The following is a 21,718-nucleotide window of genomic DNA, read 5'->3' as shown; positions in this document are numbered from 1 at the left end:
ATTTACAGTCTGCAGCGTGTTCTGTAAAACACAGGAGTGCACACAGACACACACGCACAAACATTTAAAGAAGTACAGTTTATTCCAAAGGAAGTCTACGCACTACTTTTTCCATAAAAATTATTAAAAATACTTTAGTTACTGTATTCTACCTAAACCAAGATACTTGAGAATTCTTCCACAAGTGATGCCCCCTCCCCACAAAGGGCACTCCGACAAGAAGAAATTCAGGAGACTGCATCACCAAATAAAATCCTAATGGCAACTGCTTCAATGCACCAGAAGAACAACGAATTCCCACTCTGCATCCAGCAATCCCTGCTCTGCAGCCTGTCTGCATCTGCTTTTGTAGGGCTTGTGGGGCTTTTGCATTCACTTCCTTCTCCAGGGCAGTTCCCACAAACAAAGAATGACTGAATTTCTGCAGACTGTCACTCGGCAATCCTGCATTTCACACATGCAAAGGGAAACACTTTCCTTTGAGCCCTTTATTTCAAGGAGTCTCTTTTTACTGAGCATCCAGTGAGAACAGTGCCCAGTTGTGGCTGTTATTATTTCTCTGCTTTTGCTGCGTGGCAATATTGTGCTGGAGCTCTGCAGAACACCCACTGCAGCCCTTGTCTCACTGGGGCACACCGAATTGACAAAAAAAAGGCACAAAGATGAAACTCCTAAAGCAGCAGCAGCCCCAAGTCACTGAGCTGCTGCTTCCCACCACCAACACTCTGTGTCTCAGCAAACACTTCCAACGCACGAGCCAAGGCCACAGGGGAGTGAAAAGCCCAGAGCCTGCGGGCAGGACAAGCACTCCATTGATCAGTAACAAACCAACACAGCTCAGCTGGATGGTGCACTTAAGACTGGACCTGGAAGCATCAGGAAAAGCCATTGGAACACAAGCTCAGCAGCACAGAATCCATTTGGCACCAGCTGATGAGATGGGAGGCTCTGTGTGGGACACGTTGTGCATTCAGCTTCAACAATGCCACAGCTCCACAGCAGCGCTGAAAAACTTCTGCTTTTAACAGTTGGAGAGGATTTTCTCAATGGAAGTGAAGCTGTCATTAACAGAGGAACAGCACACAATGCACAACATAACCTGCAATAAAAAGCTTCTGCTTTCCAGCATGTAAGCATCCAGGTTACTGGACTTCAGCTCATGGAAACGAATCTGATGATAGATTTTTTTTTTAATTTTTCTTGGAACTAAAAAAGTAAAATCTTCCATAAAAGGATAAAGCACAAAAATACTCTCTCAGTACGTCTCAGGAAGCCATTTAATACCTTCCATGTCCTAGGAACAACTAGGCAAAACACTTGGAAAGTGTGAGCAGTAGAAATGTTGACCATTGAATGTTTGGCAGCCGTGTGCTCCAGCCCCTGGGAGGGGCTTGTCCCCCACTCCACACCAGTCCTGCAGCTCCCCAGCTATTTCTTCTTCTTCTTCTTTGGGGGCTCATCCTCAGAGCTGCTGCTGCTGCTGCTGCTGGAGGAGCTCGGATCCGAGTCGAAGTCGGAGGAGGAGGAAGAGCTGCTGGAGGAGGAGGAGGGGGAGGAGGAGGAGTGTTGGGTGGAGTCGCGGGAGACAAGCACTCAAGGCATCATGTTCAGCAAGTCTCGATTTATTTTTCAAAACTACACTTATAGTACCTTTAATTAGCTCATACATATTGCAAAAGTCGAGCTCCTCATTGGTGGGAGCTATTCCGTGGGATCTGTAAACACGGTGGTCTTATCTTCCTCTTCCATATGGTTTCTGTCTTCTTACTTATCTGAATGCACATTCTGTTATCTATGCAACCTCTTGCTCAAGGACTCAGTGTCTGCATCTTTACTAAGCCTGCTGTGTTATCATGACCTTTGCTTTTTAGCCATTCTTCAGAAAGACTCTCAACAGAGGAGGAGCTGTCCTCACTGTCACTGTCCTCGGAGGAGGTAGAGGAGTCCTGGCTGTCAGAGGAGTCGCTGGCTGAGCTGTCACTGCTGCTGCTGCTGCTGCTGCTGGAACTGGTCACACTTTTGGACCTGGGAGAGAACAAAGAGCTGAGCACAGCCCTGCCAGAGCCCATGGCACCGTGTTCTCTGCTCTGCTGTAATTATCCAAAGATCAATTTGTTGCCTTGAAAATTTCCAGGCCTCACCACCTAAGATGAATTCCTGTGCCCTCCCTCCCTTTCCCACTCCTGGATGAGTGGATTTTGGCCATTTGAGCAACGGCAGAGTGGCCCCAGGGCATGACATAGGCCAGCAGGACTGCAGAGAGGGGCAGAGAGGGAAAGCTGGCCAGGATCTCGTTCCCAGCCCTGAGCAGGGGCTTTACTGGCCTGACTGTCCTGTACTACCTGAGCTCTGGGGACAGTGAACCAGGCTCAGTCCCTGCCTCACCACTGCAGCAGGAATTCTTGTTGTGACCAAACTTGTCCAGCGAACACATCCTACAAGCTCCTTCCTGGGCAGTTATTAATAAGGAAAACCAAGAGACTGTAAACAACCTTAAAGCAGGATACCAAGCTCCAGCCTTTTCTTTGAGAAGCAAATATGGCTAATTTGTGCCTGCTCAGAATCAGAAGGAGCAGCTGATCTCCTGGCAAGAGCCCAGGGTGGAGCACGCAGCAGAGCTGGGACACTGTGGTGGGGTCCTGCCACGTTCCTCACCATGGGGCTGCCGAGTCCCTGGGAAGTGCCCGTTCACTGGGTCACCCTGCTGCCAGCAGTTGTTTCGCACTTCCCACTCCACATTAATGTTTCATCTCCGGCATTTCAAATGCTTTGCATTTCGGTAGGAGCGGGGAGCCTGTCTCCCATGGCAACAGTGCCAGGAGTCCAGGACAGGAGAAGGAGCTGAATGGGAGCACAAACTGGAGAGGTTTCTCACCACAGCTCAGCTGATTGCTGTTACTGAAACCCAGTTCTTGCAGTAAATCAATCCCAAGTGTTTGCTCCTCCATTCTGCCACAGCTCATCTCAAATACCACTGGATTTGGAGCCTTTCAGTGGCCAGGGCAGCTCCGGGTGCCCCAGGCAAGACCTTGGTGGAGACTTTCCCTTGTCAGCAGTTTGCCAGGGGACCCTCAGAACACCTATCCTGTTGTTTTCATCCATGGAACTAGTGGGATTCTCAACCCTGCAAGAGGCAGAAGCACCAGCAATCCTGGTCCTTCCTCACTAGGACTTTCAAAATAAGCCAAGGTGTTCTGTGTCTGTTCAAATTAGCTTTAAAGGCACTGATTTAACAGAGAGGGTATTCCCCCCCACCTGAAATTCACTGGGAATTAGAAATGGACACAAAATAAAAATGAATGATTCCTACTCCTCCATCCCTTACTCTTCTCATCAGTCCACAACACTCGCCCCATGTGACAGAAAAGAGAAGGCACACTCAGGTTAGGGTTAAACTGTGTTTACGTTCTCTTTTCAGGCCAAACTAAGGAAGCACATCCAAAACCCCCGTGCTTCAGAGTTGGTGCATTTCCTCTTCAGGCCGCTGGAACTGGTAAATCTTATTCCCAGGTCTCACTGGGAACTCCTTTTATTTCTAGTTCACACTTACAAGTAGATAGATTGTGCAACAGGGTTGGAAAACTGCTCATACCTGGCCACAGCTTTCTCAGGAACTTCCAGAAGTGATGCCGGTTGTTCCTGGCCTCTGATCCGGTTTGAAGCTTGAAGTAAATACAGGAATCCCAGCAAATATGAATCCTTCCACCGGGTCAATAAGGCATTACTGTGAACAAAAGGGGCAGCCAGCTGGAATCCCCACTGGGAATCTGTCTGGTCTCACCTTCAGGCAAATACGGCTCAGTATTTGCACTGAAAATGCTTGGAAGCAGAAATCCCAACTTGGAAAAGGAGCCACAAAGGAATAGCAAGATACTTTCCATTTTTTGAAGTGTCAGCTTCTGACACTTCACTCGTCTGTAACAACAGCTCATTTGTAGATCAGCTCTTCCTTTGACTCCAATCCAAAAAAATCTCATGTTCCCTTGAACTGTCCAGTCTCCTTCAAAGACTTAGGTTGATGTTTCTTGCAGTGACTGTGCTGATCCAAGGATCAGCTTTGTCTTCGCTTCCTGCTCATCTGTGTGTCCCTGGTTTGACATTTTGACCGTTTCCTGCAAGTTCTCTTCTCTTTGTGTGGTTTGTGTGTGACCCAGATCATCAACAGCTGCGGTGGCCCCGAGCTGGCCCCGTCTGTCCTCAGCCCACTGCTTTCTAAAGACACCACCGATTTCCTGAGAGGACACCTGACACCCAAAGAGATAAACCTCTGGGATTCCCTGGGGGAGACATGGACCAGATCCAGGTAAGGACAGAGCTGCCATCTCCCCAGGCTCCCCACGCAGACGGGATGCTTGGATTCCCTGATGCTCCTGCTTCTTCTTTCAGGGGATGCCCTGAAAGACACATTCTTCGTGAATGTCACCTCATATTCCCACTTTCTGTCCTAGAGCCGAGTGGCCCCGAGACACGAACATCCCCACCTACATCCCCAAATTCCACAACGGCTGGGAACCACCCACAGAAATCTTCCGTGGAGCTCCCTGGGAAATAGACATTGGACACTTGCAAGAGGAAGGTTAGTCCTGTGTCCCTGTCTCTTCACTCTCCCTCCCCCTTTTCCGGAGAAATGGAGCTGCAGGGGTAGTGGTGGCATGCAACAAGTAGTTGGCTCAAAACTCAGTTGGATCCGGTTGCCCCAGTTAAATACAGAAAGCAAATGAGGCTGGAAAAGGGCAGCAATAATGAGCCTCTCCCAATCCAAGGCAACAGCACCCTACAGCGTAACTGAGCTCCAGGGACACAGGCTTCCCTGGAGAACACCTTGACCAAAATCTGCCAGACCATGACTCATCTACCACTATCCCTCTCCTTTTCTCCGATCAGCTTTCCCCTTTCCTGGTAACACTGACTCCATGTCTGCCTTTCCAGCTCTCCTCAGCCAATGGATATCCTTACTGGAACTCCTCACTCAAGCGTGGTCAGACGGCTGAGCAGACACAGGTCGGGGATGCCTTCAAACAGAACATCACTCCACATGGAAATAGGTAATGGATCCGCACGCCCGGAGCTTTGGCTCCCGCCTCGGAACCTCATGAACGCACACGGACACGTACAGTGACACTGGGACGTTTGGGCATCCTGGAGACAACTCCCTGCCACTGTTAATAACCACCAAGGGAAGACAAAGATCAGCTGAGGGGTTATTCCCATAAGCACTGTCTGCTGTTTAACCCCCAGCAGCTCTGCAAGGAAAGGAATCGCAGGTGTTTTCCACCGCAGGAGGCAAAAATATTGACTGACTTCATCAGTCCATCCATAGGTCTTGTTTCCCAACATCAGCCCAGCAAAGTGACCTTAAGGATCAGGTGCCAAAGATGCTGCACTGCGCTTTGGCTCTCCATGTGTGTAGAGATGCTGGAATCATGGAATCACAGAAGGGATTGGGTGGGAAGGGACCTTAAAGATTATCCCGTTCCAACCCCCTGCCATGGCCAGAGACACCTTTCACTATCCCAGGTTGCTTCAAGCTCTGTCCAGCCTGGCCTTGGACACTGCCAGGGATCCAGGGGCAGCCACAGCTTCTCTGGGCAACCTGTGCCAGGGCCTCAGCACCTTCACAGGGAAGGATTTCTTCCCAATATCCCATCTAAACCCACCCTCTGGCAGCGGGAAGCCATTCCTCCTTGTCCTTTCACTCCAGGCTCTTCAAGTCCCTCTCCAGCTCTCTTGGGGCGCCTTTAGGCACTGGAAAAGGCTCTAAGGGCTCTCCAGAGCCTCCTCTTCTCCAGGCTGAACATTCCCAGCCCTCCCAGCCCATCTGTGTAATGCTCTAGCTCTTGGAGCACTTCCTGGCCCTTCCTGTCTGATATTGCGCTGGTTTATTAAAGGAAATTCTGACTCTTTCTGCTATCTCTGTGTATTTATCTCCAAAGGACTGTGAGTACGGAAGAGTCATCCCCTATGTTCCTCAGCTCTTCTTTGGGGAACTCACCTATAAATGGAACTGCAGAAATGGGGAGGGAGGAAAAGGAAACAGGATGTGAATCGAGCACCTGCATAGTGACCACAGATGTCCACTGCTAGACAGACACTGATGTCAGGCAGATCATGCCCTCCAAATAGTGCTCAGAAAGAGAACAAGTTTGGGATTTCTGAAACTGCTCTGAATTGGATTTGCTTAAACAGATGTCATTAGTAAAAGCAATCAAAGAAAGAGTTTTGATCCCTCTTCCAAGCTGATGCCACTTATCATGTATCTTCCCTGCATTCTTCTAGGGAAGCTGTTTTTGATGTTGTCCTGTCCTTCTTTTTATAAGGGAGCAAAAATACTTTATTAAGTATTACTCTTTCAGTTTTGTTTCCTCTCCTCTTCTGAGATACAGTAAAGTGAACATTCAGCAGAATAGTTTTGTATTTTTTGAACACAATTCTTCTTTTATCCAACTGAGGCCCTTCTGTGATCATGAAAAAACAGAAACTGTTGTGAACTACAGTTTACACTCATAAGAGGTTGACATGGGTCAGTTCTCCAAGGTTATTCTTAGTTCAACTGCTGTGTAAACTGTTGATGTCACTGACTGGAGGCTGCTCTTCAGGACATTATAGATATGATAATTATATGACAGAAAATGCAACATATAGTTGAATCTGACCTTCAAGTTCACTAGCTTAAAAAAGGAAAAAAATGTCTGTAAGAAATTTGCTGCTTTTCCCATTACTAAGATGTAATAAATGCCTTCAAGTTTATACTCAGTCGACAGCATATACACATGGACAGCAGTGCCCATCCATCCAAATGTACCCCAAGCTAGGGTACATTTTAAGTCTCAATGATCACTGCCTCCAGAAAGCATTTTTGAGACAAAACAGGCAAAGTCTTTTGCATATCTAGACAATCATCCAATACTAGGATCTTCACTCTCACATAAACACTTCATGTTTTTCCACAGAGGAATCTGAGATAGATTTTTCTGAGAAATAACAAACCACCAAAAATTAATAAATGACAAACAAGGGAAAAGCACCACTTCCTCACTCAGCACATTTTCCTTGATTTTCATTAAGCATTCAGATTTACAGATGCTGATATTGCCACAAGAGCAGTTTTTTTCTGGTTTAACTTCCTCTTCCAGTAGAGCAAGCACAGCTGCAAAATGCAAGCTCACTTCTAGGCTCTCTTACACATCACCAGTTTACCACATTCCAACCAGTCACAGCTGTGCAACACCCCGTCAGGGTACTGGGATTACTGCAGTGCCACAGACAGTTTAAGTGAGGCTCATGGAGCTGTACAATTTTAACTATGTTTTATATGTATAATTAAATGATGCATGACATGGAAATAAGCCAGCTGTACTGAAACTGAACAAACTAACTGCTCTGATGCAACAGTTAAGCATCTCATCAGTTCTAAAATGAAACAGGTTTAAAGCAAAAACAATATAGAGAACAGAATGCTTGACACTGTTAAATAGCATGGTCAAAGGATAATTTTTGAACATTAAGGAAATGCATTCACCCAGTCAAATTTTCAAAAGAATTCCTGGCACCAAAATGTTCTCTGTTTGCTTTTTCACCATGTTTTAAGAATGGATCACTCTGGGGGAAGAAAATCCTGTGCGCAAAACACTGCGTGAAACTAAACAATCCTTAAACATGGCTAATTTCCATGTGGAGCTGATGATTTAGCACTGTCATCCTTCAGCAGAGGAGAAAGAACTACCTGTCTTTAGTTTATTTAGGTAAGATGAAAAAAGTGAGGAGCGTGAATTTGATCTTGCTTCAATTTACTTCAGTGGAAAAACTCTTGCCATGACTTCAGTGAGAATGAGACTGCATCTTAATTCATTCTATATGGAGAAAAACAAATCAGCTGAGAATAATGCTTTTGTTTATTAGATGTAAATTACTACCATAGTCGTTTTTAACAGTGCTAAGTAAATCCTGCTTTAAAAGCCAAACGTTGCCTTCAGTCCTGCTTATTCCTCTGTACTGTGTCACAATGCAGGATTCCTGGTCCTCTGACCAAGTCACCGCTGTCACAGTAAGCATGGCTTGCTCTGGGGAATGGCCACATTCCCAGTAAGCATGGCTTGCTCTGGGGAATGGCCACATTCCCACACGGGAATGATAGATGTTTGTGGATGTCACTGGTGACAATGTCCAAATCTGGGCTAGGGCATGCCCCCCAGCCAAGAAACTAGGGTGCACACTTTTGTAATATAAATGCATTCACTGAGAACACAGACTACACTTACTAAAATGTCCATGAAAAGCAGCCAAGTAAATCAAATCAATAGGGTTAAATTTGCAATTAGGATTCTCTCTTTCGGCAGAAAATTTTAGGATAGCCACAAATTGAGAAAAATTTGCTTTTTTTTCTTCTTTTTCTCAGAAGGCAATCAACCTTCTGGTCTGGCTATTCTTTACTTCTCCCTATGAAGTAAAATCTAAAAAGACACACACACGATATTTATGGAAGGACCTCCCAATGAATTAGGAAAAATTATTACTCAGAAGATCAAACAGAAACAAGACTGTCTACACTGTATGAATTAAACATACATGAATTAGGACACTGAGCCTTCCATTCTTTAGTAACAGAACTGATGCTGTCCTGAAAATGACATTAATGAATTAGACTGGTATATGAAAACCTTCTGCATCTGCTCTAGAGGTTGGAATGAGGATGTTAAATGAGGCAGCAGACAACAAGGACGTGCTGCTTAGGGAAGCTGAATATCACTTCTGTGCTTGTGGAGTTCTGCAGTTTGGATGAAGGTCACAGGTTATCTCCAGCTACATGAAAATGAGTGATAAATACACACTGTTGGTCTTAGACTGAAAGCAGTACTAGGCAAAGAGAGTCAAAATATGGAATATTACTCAAAATCATCCCCTGGTTTTCTAAAGATCATAATCTTCTATTAGAAGACAGTTTGTTACCTTCTCCTAATATTAAAGCTGTAATAGTAAAAGCACCTCAATCTTGTAGAAGTATCTAAGATACACTGAATAAGTAAGGTATATGCAGTGAGAGCACCCTAAAAACATCACAAGAGGAGTGACAATTTCTGGGATAGTAATGACATGAACGAGTATCTAAACGTTAAGTCTGAGTGAATAAGAGAATTTTTCAACTAATGGATCAGGGAAAATGTGAAAGGATGAGATATGTGATTAAAGATCATAGTGTATTCGGTTAACACAGGTGGAAAATATATGACTTTGATTCTGTACTACAACATATTTTAATTGATTTGTGTGTAGTTTTAGTTTTATACATGCACAATTTTTTAGAACACATCTTTAGACTGGGACAAACAATAAAGGAAATCCATTGTATGACTTTACATTGATCCCAACATCACTCACTGGAATATCTTAACATTTCCTGCACAGATTCCCATTCGTTAAGATGACAACCTTGAGAAGAAGGAAACCTATAACTGCCATTCAGAGAAGGTCTAAAATTTCAATTGCTGTTTGAACACAAAGGAGCTTTGACATGCTGTGGTTTATTGAAGCACTCCTGCAGTTATAGACACATCTTTAACCACCCTACCCTCTCCCTCTTCCTCCATCCAGCACTGATTGATGCAACTGGGAGATTCAGTAACTGCAGAGCAAAGTCCCGCTTACTTCCAGCTCTCCTGCCCCAGCAAATGCTCAGCTCTTCTGGGAAGATGGAGCTATGCCATAAGCACATTGCACCTGAAAGGAGATGAAACCTTCCCTTCAAAGACACATGTGACCAGGTTTTTGGAACTGCCTGATGTGGCCAGTTCTCATCTGTTTTCCATAAAGAAGGAAAAGAGCCCTGTATTCTCCTCTTCATGATAGTTCAAGTATGAATTCCAAAGAACAGAGATGCCAGGACTTGTCAGTGACATGACTAACAATTTTATGAGAACTGGCAAAACAGTTCATTTCTCCTACATCTTATTCTCAGAAACCTTGGAATTGTTTTGTCTGAAAGATTTGGGGGGAGGAAGGTGGGCTTAATTCTCACAACTATATTAAATATTCAGTACATCTGATATTCTGTTGTCAACATGCAAAATATAGTTTAATTATGATAAGCTATACTGGAATCATTTACAATACATAAATGTGAAAAAACAGCATTAAATTATTTCTTGTTCCATGTGGAAAAATATACACCTTCCAACCCCCCAAGAAAGTAAGACAAGGCACAATAAATTCTGGTAATTCTCTTTCTTCTGACTTTTCAGTTCCATCACAGCTCTCAAAACTAAGATTTACGTGCTGTTTTGCATCTGTATCTGTTGTTGATTTTCCCCCCCTACAGGGATATAGGTGAATAAGTTTGGACAGGAAACGGTATCCCTCAAGCCAAACTGAAAGGTTTATAAAGTTGCTAAGAAAAGTTTGGGTCAGGGCCTAAATATCAATCATCTGCTCACTGTCTTTTTAAACGAGCTCAGGCATTTTCCCAACTGTTCCCAGCAGGTCTCTGCCACTATTTTAAACTAAGATTTCAGCCATTTTTTTTCCCCTGTGTTGACCTCACTAATTTTTCTTTCTCCCCCTCTTTACCTGCCAAAGGCATCCATCAGGATTTTGCCAAAGGCTATCTGCTTTTGAAGTTGAGAGGGATTCACTAATCGTGAGTGTCAAATCCACAGTAAATGCCATGGCCATATGGTATATGCTGCTTTTGGGAATTAGCTCAAAAGGCCTAGCTGTGAGAAGGCTGGCTGTATGTCAGGAGGGTTTTACTGCTAACTTTCATAACTCATGTCAGCTCTTTCAGTTTCTGTATGCATTGGCTTCAGGGAGTGCAACTGTTCCCTGAATTTATAAAAATGTTGTCAAGATCCCTTGATCTTGCTTCCTCTGTCTCTCTCGCACAAACACATCCAAACACATTTATATACACAGTGGAATAGCATGCACAGTGGCATGCAAATCTAGCAAAAGAGAAGCTTGTAAATAAATAGCATGTCATTCTGCTTACTCAATACATTTCTCTGGGTGTTAAACTCATGATAAACATATCATAAGCCCCGATGAAGGCTCTACAGCCTGTCCCATCACACCATCCTGAGTGTAACTCTGCAATGCATAGGAAGACATAAGTTTGAAAAACAGAGCAGAAATAGCTCCCCTAAGGGCAAGGGGCTGACATAGCTGAAACATAACTAACTGGAGAGCATTTGTTTTCACTAAAGAAGGAAGTGTCAGTGACACATCTCTGTGCCTGTGGAGGTGTACTGTACATGCAAAGCAAAAAGAAATCCACCTTCTTTAAAAAATTGGCCATTAATACATAAATATGTCTGTGTTGAAATCCCTCAGACGGTACCATTCTTAACAAGAACTACACACAAGACTAAGAAATTCTGCAGAGAATCACGCTTTTGTGATCCAAAGAGGCAAGGAGAAAGAAAACCACATATGAAGAGTTTAACATACCCACTTAGTGATAGAAAAAGAATTATTACAAAAATAAATGTCAGTCCCCTTGAAACACTTGAGTCAGCGCTCTCAACTTTCTCTGATGCTGTAGGAAGGTGTGAATGTCCTCCATGTGTCACATCATCCGCACCAGCCACACAGGAATGTCTCCAATGCACCTCAGAGCCTTTCAAGGACCACTCCCCTCTAATTTATGTATAGTCTGTTAACATCCTCTTGGAGCAAACAGAAATAATACTTTTAAAAGACATTTATACTTCAGAAACATGTGCCCCGACACAACAAAAAACCCAGATTTTAATACTGCCCCGAGGCAGAATTCATCCATCTTTAAGGCTTCTATTATGTATTTCCTGGTTAGTAATACAAAAAGAACTGCTGGCAGTATCACATCGAAACCAAAGTGGCAGAATCAGAAAAACTACTGAAAAGTTTACCTTTATAGGAAAGCTTCAGTCTTGGGATATTTTGTTTTGACGTTCCAGTGACTGGAAGGAACAGCATCGCTAAAGACAGCAGGCTGCAGGCATGTGGCACTTGCAAAGCTCTCATTCTGCTCTCCTCTTCTGTATCTTCTTTTGTACTATGGTGAAATATCTCCCCACTTTTCAAACAATCCAAGTTTTATCTGGAAGAAAAAAAGAAAACATCTGTAGATCTGCTTTACTGCATAAGCAACAATTCTGTAAGCAAGCCAGACCTATTTCTAAAGAGCACCTCAGTTAATTTCTTTGCTACGAAAGTATTTTTCCTCTAGTACAAGTAAATATGTTTTGTTTCTTTAATACTAAATTTACACATTTTGACATTGGAAAAATATGTAAACTTTTCAGACACCAATGTCTAGCCTAGCTAACGTTTAAGCACAAATTAAATTAATGCAGTATCCATAAAAAGAACATTTGACATTCAAAAGTGACCATGCAACTTGATAGTTAATACCAGTCCATTGGATATCTTACATGTTTTATAACTCTTTTTGTCTCAGTACAACAGCTATTGTGTGTTTATGCTATGACTAGAATGAACTGTAATGTCTCAGATGCCATGGGGGTACAAGCTGAGTTAACAGTGAGTACTTACCCATCAAAAACTAAACTAAGAAAACTGGAAAGAGCAAGCAGTTGTGTTTAGTTTTAATAGAGAAAAAAGTCAAAGCGGATGATGGATTTAAAAGTGCTTTCAGTATGATATTTCCAGCAGAACAACTGCCTCAACTCATCCACCAAAATGTCCCATAAACTTTAATGAGTGTTTCAGGCTGGGGTCAATAGGCTGATATGGGATTTTGTTAGCACAGTGTGCAACTAAGCCAGCTTTGCAACACTTTTCACTTAGTAAGAATCATTCATATTCCATAAATCTTGAAGTGTTTTACAACTGAAAGCAATTATCACTGCCCTTATTTTCCCTATGCAAAAACGGAACCATAAAGCTGCAGTGAACCTATTTCCTCAAGGTCACACAGCAAGCACAGTAGTTGAAAAGAAAACAGCAACAGCAGTCCTGCTGTCCTTTGTACCCAGCTATCAAGGATCCCTTTTGCCCAATAACTCGACTTTTGCACATGAAATTATTTGAAATGGCATCTTGAGTTCTGAAGGCAAAACTTCATGGTTAATAAATCACAGAGATCAGAGTATGAAAATATTTGTGAGACCAGATCCTTCCCCCTGCAAGTGCCTGATGCTAGAGGTCAAGGGAGATGGCTGGTGAAATGACAAATGTCAGTGTTTGAGTAATGCTGTAAAACCAAGGAGTAAGGAAATGTTATGGTTAGTCAAGAGATTAATGGCTCATGATGTGCCATGAAAATTCTTTTCTGAAAGGTACTGGAGCTGCCTGATTAAAAGAGCAATCCTAGTGCCCACATCAGCCAGCACTTGCACAGACACCAAAGGAGAGGTTCCTTGCAAGTCCATGAGAGATGCAGCACAGCTTGTGGCCCCTGAGCCTTTCCACTGGTCTGTTATTTGAACTCCTGCAGCACTGGGTCTTGCAATTCTGTGAGCTACAGCAGCACCCAGAACCAATTCGGCACCTCCTGATACAGGCAGTTCATCCTTCCTGGCATGAAAGGATGGAAACAGAATCCCTTCCGTTCTCTCTGACACAGGAAATCTTTCTCAGATGAAACTTGGGCTTTCTGAGCCTCCAGACTTTCGCTCAATAGCAAAAGACAAGGAAGTGTGCAAGAAGAGCATGATGGTGAAAAAGAGGGAAACAATTCGTAAAATCCCCAAAGCATAATTCCTATTGCAGAACACTAAGCTTCTTCCTTCTCAGTCCCCTCTTCAATACTCATATTCAGTGTCTGAATGCACTACTCTTGGCCAAGTGTGAGTACATGTTCACGAAATGACATGGAGAGAAAACAGACAAACATGAAATGCCTGTTTCATCTTTCTCTTCCCTTTATTACAGTATCAGATCCTAAGAGAACACCCTTACTTCTTCTGTGCCAACACATCTATCTGAGGGTGGACCACGAAGGACTAAAGTGGATTAGACTATCCCAGGGTTAAATCGCCTTGAAGAAATTTATTTAGAGGTGAAAAAGGGGAAAAGAAGGAGAGGGGACGAGGGGGAAGAATATATGAAGATGAGACACCAGCCCTGTTCATCTTCAGCAGGATGATAGTGACAAACCATACTTCAAAAAGAAGCAATTAAGAGGGAGCCAGTCTCACTGCAAGTATGTTGAGAAGTCACGGCCCGAAGGTCTGGGCCTCAGCCAACAGGGAACTCACCAAAGGATATGGGGCTCATTTTCTTGAGGCAAATTACTGTGAAGAATCAGGACTAAATTTGACTAAAAAAACAGTTGCATCAATGCACTGTCATTTGCTGAATTGATTGAGAATCAGCACCAAACTCCGCCCTTCGGCCATAGCTCACAACCTCACTTTTTCATGTAGGCTTTTTTTGCTAATGGGAACCTTCCTTTTTTCTTGGTTGGGTTTTTTTTCCCCTTTCCCCTTTTATTTGAATAATGTCTGTGAAAAACCATTTGCTTTCACGAGGCGGTTAGTTTACACTGGAGGCAGCAGCTCTGTGAGCTCGAGCCAACCCTGTCCTGTCTTTAGATTCATTGCAATCTGGCCACATTGTCACATATATTTTTAGTTTATGATGATCCTCTAATACAATTCCAGCTTCCACACAGAGTCCTTCCAACAGTCTAGCTCAGGTTAATGAACTTCAGGCCACTTCTCTTCTGCAGGAATTTCGAGGCCCAGGGGGTGGCTGTGCCCAAGAGATTTGCCAAAATCCGCTACGATTTCACCGCGCGAAACGCCAATGAGCTCTCGGTGCTGAAGGATGAAATCCTGGAGGTACGTGACCGTTCCTGGAAAAGGTGTGTCCCCCAGGGGCAGGAGAGAGCTCGGGATAGCAACAAGCACCAACTCCATTTTCCCTGGTGGTATCTCAGCAGTGACACAAAGCTTTGCTCAAACCCAAAGCTGGAGCAGGCTGCCTGTGCTGTGTTGTGTCATTTCCTCAGCTCAAAGACATCGGTCCCATTTTAACCACAGTGAGGAGGGAGGACAACAACTCGCTCTAGAGCCCTGCTCATCCCCCGCTGGGTCGGTTCCTTATCACCACTTCCTCCTCCACGAGGATTTGTTTTCTCTGAAAAGCACCTTTCTCATAACCTTTCTCTTACTGCAGCACTGTTGGCAGCTGGACAAGGTGGGACGTGACTTGGGCTGACACTGATCTGTGACCTGAGGAAAAGGTTTCTCTGCAAAATGTGGCTTTTTATTTATTTAATTATTTATTTTAATGCAAAAAGACATCAGAAACTCAGTCATTAGGAAAAAAAGGTCTGGAGAAACAGGGACATTATGTAGGAACTATGAGTTCTTCAGCACGCAGAGGTGCTCTCCTGTTCATCCTTACGATAAATTCTGATGCTTTCCAGGAAAAGTTTCAGTCCTGGATTGCATCTGAGAGCAACAGATCTGATTAGAGCTCCTGGCCTCAGTGATGTCCTTCTGGCAACTTCACCTTTCGGATGGTTCGGCCCCGCTATATCCTGGTTGTTTATGCCTGAAATCCCATTTTCCCACAGCAGATTTATTTTTGTCCCTCTCTCAGGTGTTGGAAGATAATAAGCAGTGGTGGAAGTTGCTCAACCGGAGTGGGCAGGCCGGTTATGTTCCATACAATATCCTGGATGTGGTGAAACTGGAAGAGCTCAAACAGGTCTGTAGTCAGGTAATACCTGACTGGTATCAGCTGCAGGGCACAATCTGCCTCTGGGAATAATGTTGTCATTAGACCTCCCTGATTTCTTAGGATACTATGCACCAATCAGGACAGACCTTCAGAAGTAGACAAAGCCAGGAGATTCCTGAGTCTCCTATGATAAAACTCACATTTTGCTACGATCGTCTTCCCAAATAAGGCCTATCCTTCCTATTTGTGCACCAGCCTCCTGCTTTCCATATTTTTCCACATCAAGATTTTTCTTGGGGGTTAAATTAAAGATGGACACTTCCCTCAGCCAGTTCAGTTCAGCACCAGGAACACGTTACTGGAGTGGAGGCAGATGGAAACACCATCTAAGTGAGAATTAACTGAATACTGCAACTTGCACTGCAGAAATGTGGAGCTGGAGTGTTCTAAACACCCTAGGGAAGCATGGAATTGCTTCCCCATTTTGGTATTGCAGCGTTTGGGCAAAGCCTAAGGCGGCCCAGCAGGCTTCTGGATAAATCCCTGCTAGTTTAATCAAAACGTCAAAAAACTTTCCAGTCCGCTCCAGGCCCTTGGCAGTGGTCCCGCTTCACATCCCAGCTACGGAGCAGTGAGGCTCTGCCTTCCAATGAGATCGAACACGTTTGGCACAACTAGGAATTCCCTTGCGCAAACTTCAGACTTTGCTTTGGGTTCTTCATTCCCAGAAATTAACTTCTTCCATGCAGCTCCACCTGAGGTCTCCCCAGCCCCACATCAGCACAAGGAGAACACGGCAGTTTGTCCCTCCGTGGGTGTGAGGCAGAAAGCTTAAGAAAATTAAAAACGACCAAAAAAAATTCTTACTTTTCTTTCCCTTTCTAACCAGTCTAACCAGAGGTACAAAGGAGACCTGAGCCCCAGGGGCTATGGCCCATCCAGCCCAACCCACAAGCTGCCTGCCAGCTACGCCGGGGATAAGTGGGGCAGTGAGATGTTGTCGCGCCACTCTGCACAGGACGCCAAAGAACGCACGTGTGTGTCCCACTCTGGGCTCCCCTGGGTTTGGGCGCTCGGGGGACCAGACCTGCCCAAGGGGCTCCCCTGCACCTTTTACTGATCACAGCAATGGAGCAGCACTGTGTCTGGAGGCCATTCCAGGCAGGACAAGAGCCAAGAGAGCAGCCCTGGGGCTTGTGACACCGCCGGGGCTCTCGGGCGGCCCGGGCCGAGCAGGGCAATAAGTGATCACCCCATGCCTCCTTCCTCCAGTTCTAACTTCCTCCTCCTCCTCCCAAGGAGAGAGTTTCCTTTCTCTTCCAAAATGTTTAAGTGTGTCTAAGGAACAGCTCAGGTCAATCCCTTTCTCTCACTTCCTTTTGCTCATCTCCCGGCACACACACAGTGCCCGCCTGGCCGCTTCCTTCATGTGGTTCCACAGAGTTCCCGGCCAAACAGGAGATCCGCATCACTCCCTCACCCTGCACATGCTGTGGGGCTCACAGAGCAGGAGAGAGATCAGGGGCCCTGCTCACCTCACCCCTTATCCCACCCTGTCCACTCCTGGAAGCAGGAGCCCTTCTGGGACGACAGGAAGCCCCACAATACAAGGACACAAATCTGTTCGTATCACTGAGTTATTCTCCACAGTCTTCAGGAGTTTCATGGGGAAAGCGATACTGGATGAAGAGTCACTGGAGTTTTCACAGAAGCACAGGATGCCCTGGGCTGGAAGGGACCTTCAAGCTCATCCCATCATGAGTGTGTTGCTCATTCCCAGTTTGTGCTTCCTGCCGCTTCTGTTCTGTTGCGGAGCAAAACCTGGAGCTCTGCGATCAGCAAATTAGTGACTAGAAGCAGCAGAGAGGACTGAAAAGGTCTCAATTCCAAACCTCCAATTGTAGATTCTCACAGAACTGTGCTTCCACATCAGGCAACAGCCAAGGGGTGATGGGAGCAAAATAAATGGCAACACAGGGGCACAGGAAAATGGGAATCACTTTTCTGGGCTGAATTTAAATAAGAATGTTGAGCCACATCCCCATTTGCCTTACAGTTTCCCCACAAACATTTAATGGCATTTTTGACTGAAGACTTGCTTTCATTCCCTACTTGTTTCTACAGAACTTATTCACCAAACGGATGAGCTGAACGACGAGCTGCTAAAGAAGATCACAAACAATAAAATTCAGCCTCCCCACAGGAATTTCAAAGTGGAAAAGCCTCAGCAAGTTTTCGTGCCCCTCACCTTTGAATCCAGCACTGAAGAAGTCAAAGCCTGGCTGGAGGCCAAGTCATTCAGCAAAGAGTAAGATTTGCCCTATTGCCACGTGCAATGCTCGTCCTTCCCTGGAGAAGGAGCGGGGGAGGCCACCGGCACCATCTCACCTGGGACAAGCCACTTGGATTTACTTACAGAGCCTGTGTTGCAAATTAGATTTCAACCCTGTTCAATCCAGGCTCTATAACCAGAATGTTCAGAGCCCAAAGTCACTCCCTTTCTCTGGTATAAATATTTTCTTGGAGATAAACAGTTAACTAACTAAATCCAAGGCCTGAAATGCTACTGGAATTGCAGCTGCCACCTTGGAACAGCCCCAGGGCCCCGTGATATGGTCCCACTGCAGCTCCTGGCCTCCCATCTCCAACTCCTCACCTCTGGCACGAGGCCACGTGCAGCACAATCGTCACCTCCCTACTTTGTGTCTCCCCAGGACCGTGGAACACCTGGGCATCCTCACTGGAGCTCAGCTCTTCTCCCTCAACAGAGAGGAGCTGAAGAAGGTGTGCGGTGATGAGGGAAATAGAGTCTACAGCAAGATCACAGTGGAGAAAAACCAGCTGGAGGTAAGCATTTTTCTGGATAATTCCTGCTGGAATGGGGGCTGTACCAGCAGCGTCAGATAGCTCATTAAACAGGCATTTTAAAAAATACAATTGTGGGGAAAAAAAATGCAACCAAACCTACACCAGCAATAAAACACACGTAAAAATTCCGAAGTGTCTTTTGAGCAAATCTGTAAGATCCCCCTGTTTCCACTAATTAATCTGCTTTTTACTGATATCACTTATCTCTGTGAAACTAGCTCTACTTTTACAGCATTAATTAAATACTGTCACTTAACTGCAGCTTGAAGTTCAAATCCAAACTGCCTGTTTTGTTTCCATTCCAGAAAAGCAGAGGGGAGTCGGAGCTCCAAGAAATCACGAAGCGCCGCCAGGAAAGGATTGATTCTGCAAATTAAAGTCTCTCTGCTTTATTTCAGCTCTTAGCCCTAAGTAGTGCAGAAAAAAAGGGAATGAAAGCAATGATTCCTGGCCCAGGCCAGATGCAGCAGAGCTCCCCTTGGGGTCCAGCTGCCATCAGAGTGACAATTCCTTGAACACTGTTGGGAAGGGTTGACAATAAGACCATGTCCCACTGGGAAAGGTGTTTTAATTTTGCATGAAGTATTTTTTTTATAACTATATATTTTATACTGAAATTTTCCGTGCATGCGATCAGAGCAGGATTCACACGGGGCTGGATGTACAAGGGCTGGCTTCAAGCAAAAAAAGACCCCCAAAGCTTTTCTCCGAGGGCTGTCCCCTGCTCCCCACTCTCCCCTGGCAGAGCAGGCGTGGCACACAGCACAAGAGAGGCCAGCCTCAAGGCTTGGAGCCTGGACCAGAGGAATAAGGCTTTAGAACCCTGCAATGGTTTGGGTTTAAGGAAAGGACATTAAAGCTCATCCCATTCCACCCCCCTGCCATGGGCAGGAATGCCTGTCACAAGCCCAAGTTGTTCCAAATCTTGTCCAACCTGGCCTCGGACACTTCCAGGAATGGTGAGTCATGACCTCTCTGGGCAACCTAACCCTTTCTATTTCCATTTCCATTTCCTCCTCAGTGCAGGTGTCCCCTGCAGCCCACGAGCACAGGGCCGGTGACAACTGCCTGTCCTTGTCCTGTCCCCCTGTGCCCCCTCGTTGGACAAGGCTAGAATGGCAACACACATTCCCAAAGTCTGGCTGCTTCCTTAAATCCATGGACCAGCTAGTGCTATCTCTGAACAGCTGAAATGAGCTTTCAGTGCCTAGAAATGAGCAGGAGTGACAAACAAAGGGATTTGAATCTGGAAATAGGTGAGTTCCACCCGCCCACCGCTGCTGATGCAGAGGCTGGGGCTCGGGGCAGCTGTGCAGCCCTTCCCTGGGGCACGGATCCTGCACTGGAATGTTGTGGTGGTGTTGCCAAACCGGGCCTCAAACCAGGAGAAGATAAGCCCTGACCGTTTGCTCCCGACCCAGGCACACCCACAGCCCTTCCCAGGGTGTTGGTCACTTGTCCCCATCTTCACATTTTCACTGCAAAAAGTCAGCTGAAATGATTCCCAAATAGCTGAAACCCCAAAGCACACTGGGAAAGGCAGGTTTAACACAAATTAAATGGCCACAAGAAAAAAACCCCTCTAATTTAGCACAGGGTGTTGCTCTTTACTTCCCGTTTTCCTTCATAAAGTTATGTGCATTTGTATATAGCAATCTGTAAATAGGGGTGAGGAAAATCCCTCTCCCTAGAAGCAGAATTAAGTGATTATGCTTCCAAAATTTACTCACCATTTCAAAACTCAAGCAAGCAGCGTAGTTCCTGTCCACAGCAAGTTTGGCACATTGCATTTCTAGCTCTGTTTGACTGACAGACCAATCTGATTGCAAAGCAGTGAAGCACACAGAGCTCCAGAGCTGCCCACAGCCCAGGGACAGCTGGGTTTTCTCTCTCAGCACATGCTGAGTCTTGGTCCAAATTTGTGCCTGTCATTGCACATTTAATGGAAAAAGCTTTAAAACAGCATCTGGGGAGCTCATGTCTAAAACTGAGAACACCAGTGCACCTTAGTTTTGGCTTCATTCTTAAGCGTCTCCAATGGATAATCTGTTTTCTTCATTTGAAACAGGACACTGCTCTCACCAGCAGAATTAGGGTGCAGGCAGGGGAGGATCCTGGGTTTAGTCACAGCCCTGCTAGGATCTGAGAAGGGCACTCACCTTGTCAGGGAGGGATGAAGAGGACAATCCTCCTGAGAAGCCCTGGCTCCGGATTAGGGTGGAGATGGGAGGCAGGATGGCAAGCACGGGAGGCGAAAAAGTTTCTAAAATGAAAATAAAAACGAATGTTGAGCTAGGAAACACACCATCTTCTAGTCCTGGGGTGTAGAGGAAAGCAAATCACAGGGAATTACAGTTATCTGGGATTTTAACAGGAGTGTACATGACAGCTCTGTAAAGCCGGGAGCCACAGGAGCACTTCCTAAAACAAATAGCTCAGTAGACCTTATTGCAGAGGCCACTTTTACAAATTTCCACGCGACTGAGCTGTGCATCTGTTCTGTTTGTACTGCCTGCAGACACTGCTATAAAGTACTGTACATTGATGTAACTGAGCGAAGGAGACAATGATATAACCATGCACTGTACAAGATTTATTAAAATAGTCAAGTTATAACTCCATCTCCGTCTCTTTCACTGGGTTTTCATAATGGTTTGTCACTGAGAGTCTCAGAAACTCAGCAGAATGTCTGAAACCACACATTTCCTTTTGGGTTTGGGGACTGACATTCAACAGGAAGGATGTTACGGCCTGGATAGCTGTGTCTTAAGAATAGGGGCAAAGCATGAGAAGGCTGCACAAAAGCACATTCTTGCCTCTCTGGAAGGGGAACGACTGTGGCAGCTGTCCCAAGTGGAACCATACAGAAAGAGGGAACAGCATAACCCCATGACTAGGAGCCTGTTACACGGATTCTCCAACATTTCCAGCCAAGAGCCATCCTGTTTCCAGAAGCAAAAGTTTGTCTTCTCTTTTCCTTAACAATTAAATTACCCAGCTGAAATAACTGGTAATTCCTTCTGTAGATGTTTTGGAGAGTACAATTTCCAAGTGGGCCCACACTAACAAGATCACCTCTTTTACAGCCTAAATAAAGTTCAGGCGAACCACGAGCCCAAAACACCTGCCTTACTGGGCCGAGGGCTCTCTCAGCGCCTGGAGCTGCACTCGATAAGCCATTTCGAACCTTGCCACAACGGCGGGGAAGGGAGCCCAGAGCGCTCAG

The 21,718-nt window shown here is 45.3% G+C and overlaps 1 pseudogene across 1 annotated transcript in view; it reads left to right on the top strand.

The window, feature by feature from the left end:
• LOC309585716 (epidermal growth factor receptor kinase substrate 8-like protein 2) overlaps positions 1 to 18,869 on the top strand; it is a 184,465-nt pseudogene extending 165,596 nt beyond the window's left edge. The window contains exons 2-11 of the transcript in view: positions 3,419 to 3,493; positions 4,155 to 4,303; positions 4,449 to 4,575; positions 4,930 to 5,045; positions 14,666 to 14,777; positions 15,544 to 15,663; positions 16,514 to 16,661; positions 17,749 to 17,932; positions 18,339 to 18,471; positions 18,798 to 18,869. The product of the transcript in view is annotated as an epidermal growth factor receptor kinase substrate 8-like protein 2 (transcript). The remainder of the gene's footprint in view (positions 1 to 3,418; positions 3,494 to 4,154; positions 4,304 to 4,448; positions 4,576 to 4,929; positions 5,046 to 14,665; positions 14,778 to 15,543; positions 15,664 to 16,513; positions 16,662 to 17,748; positions 17,933 to 18,338; positions 18,472 to 18,797) is intronic.
• The last annotated feature ends 2,849 nt before the right edge of the window (positions 18,870 to 21,718 follow it).

This window comes from Coloeus monedula (assembly GCF_965178545.1).
Source record: "Coloeus monedula genome assembly, contig: HAP1_SCAFFOLD_163, whole genome shotgun sequence".
NCBI lineage: Eukaryota > Metazoa > Chordata > Aves > Passeriformes > Corvidae > Coloeus > Coloeus monedula.
Note: the sequence above shows the minus strand (reverse complement) of the source record. Positions and strands in the feature narration are given on the sequence as shown.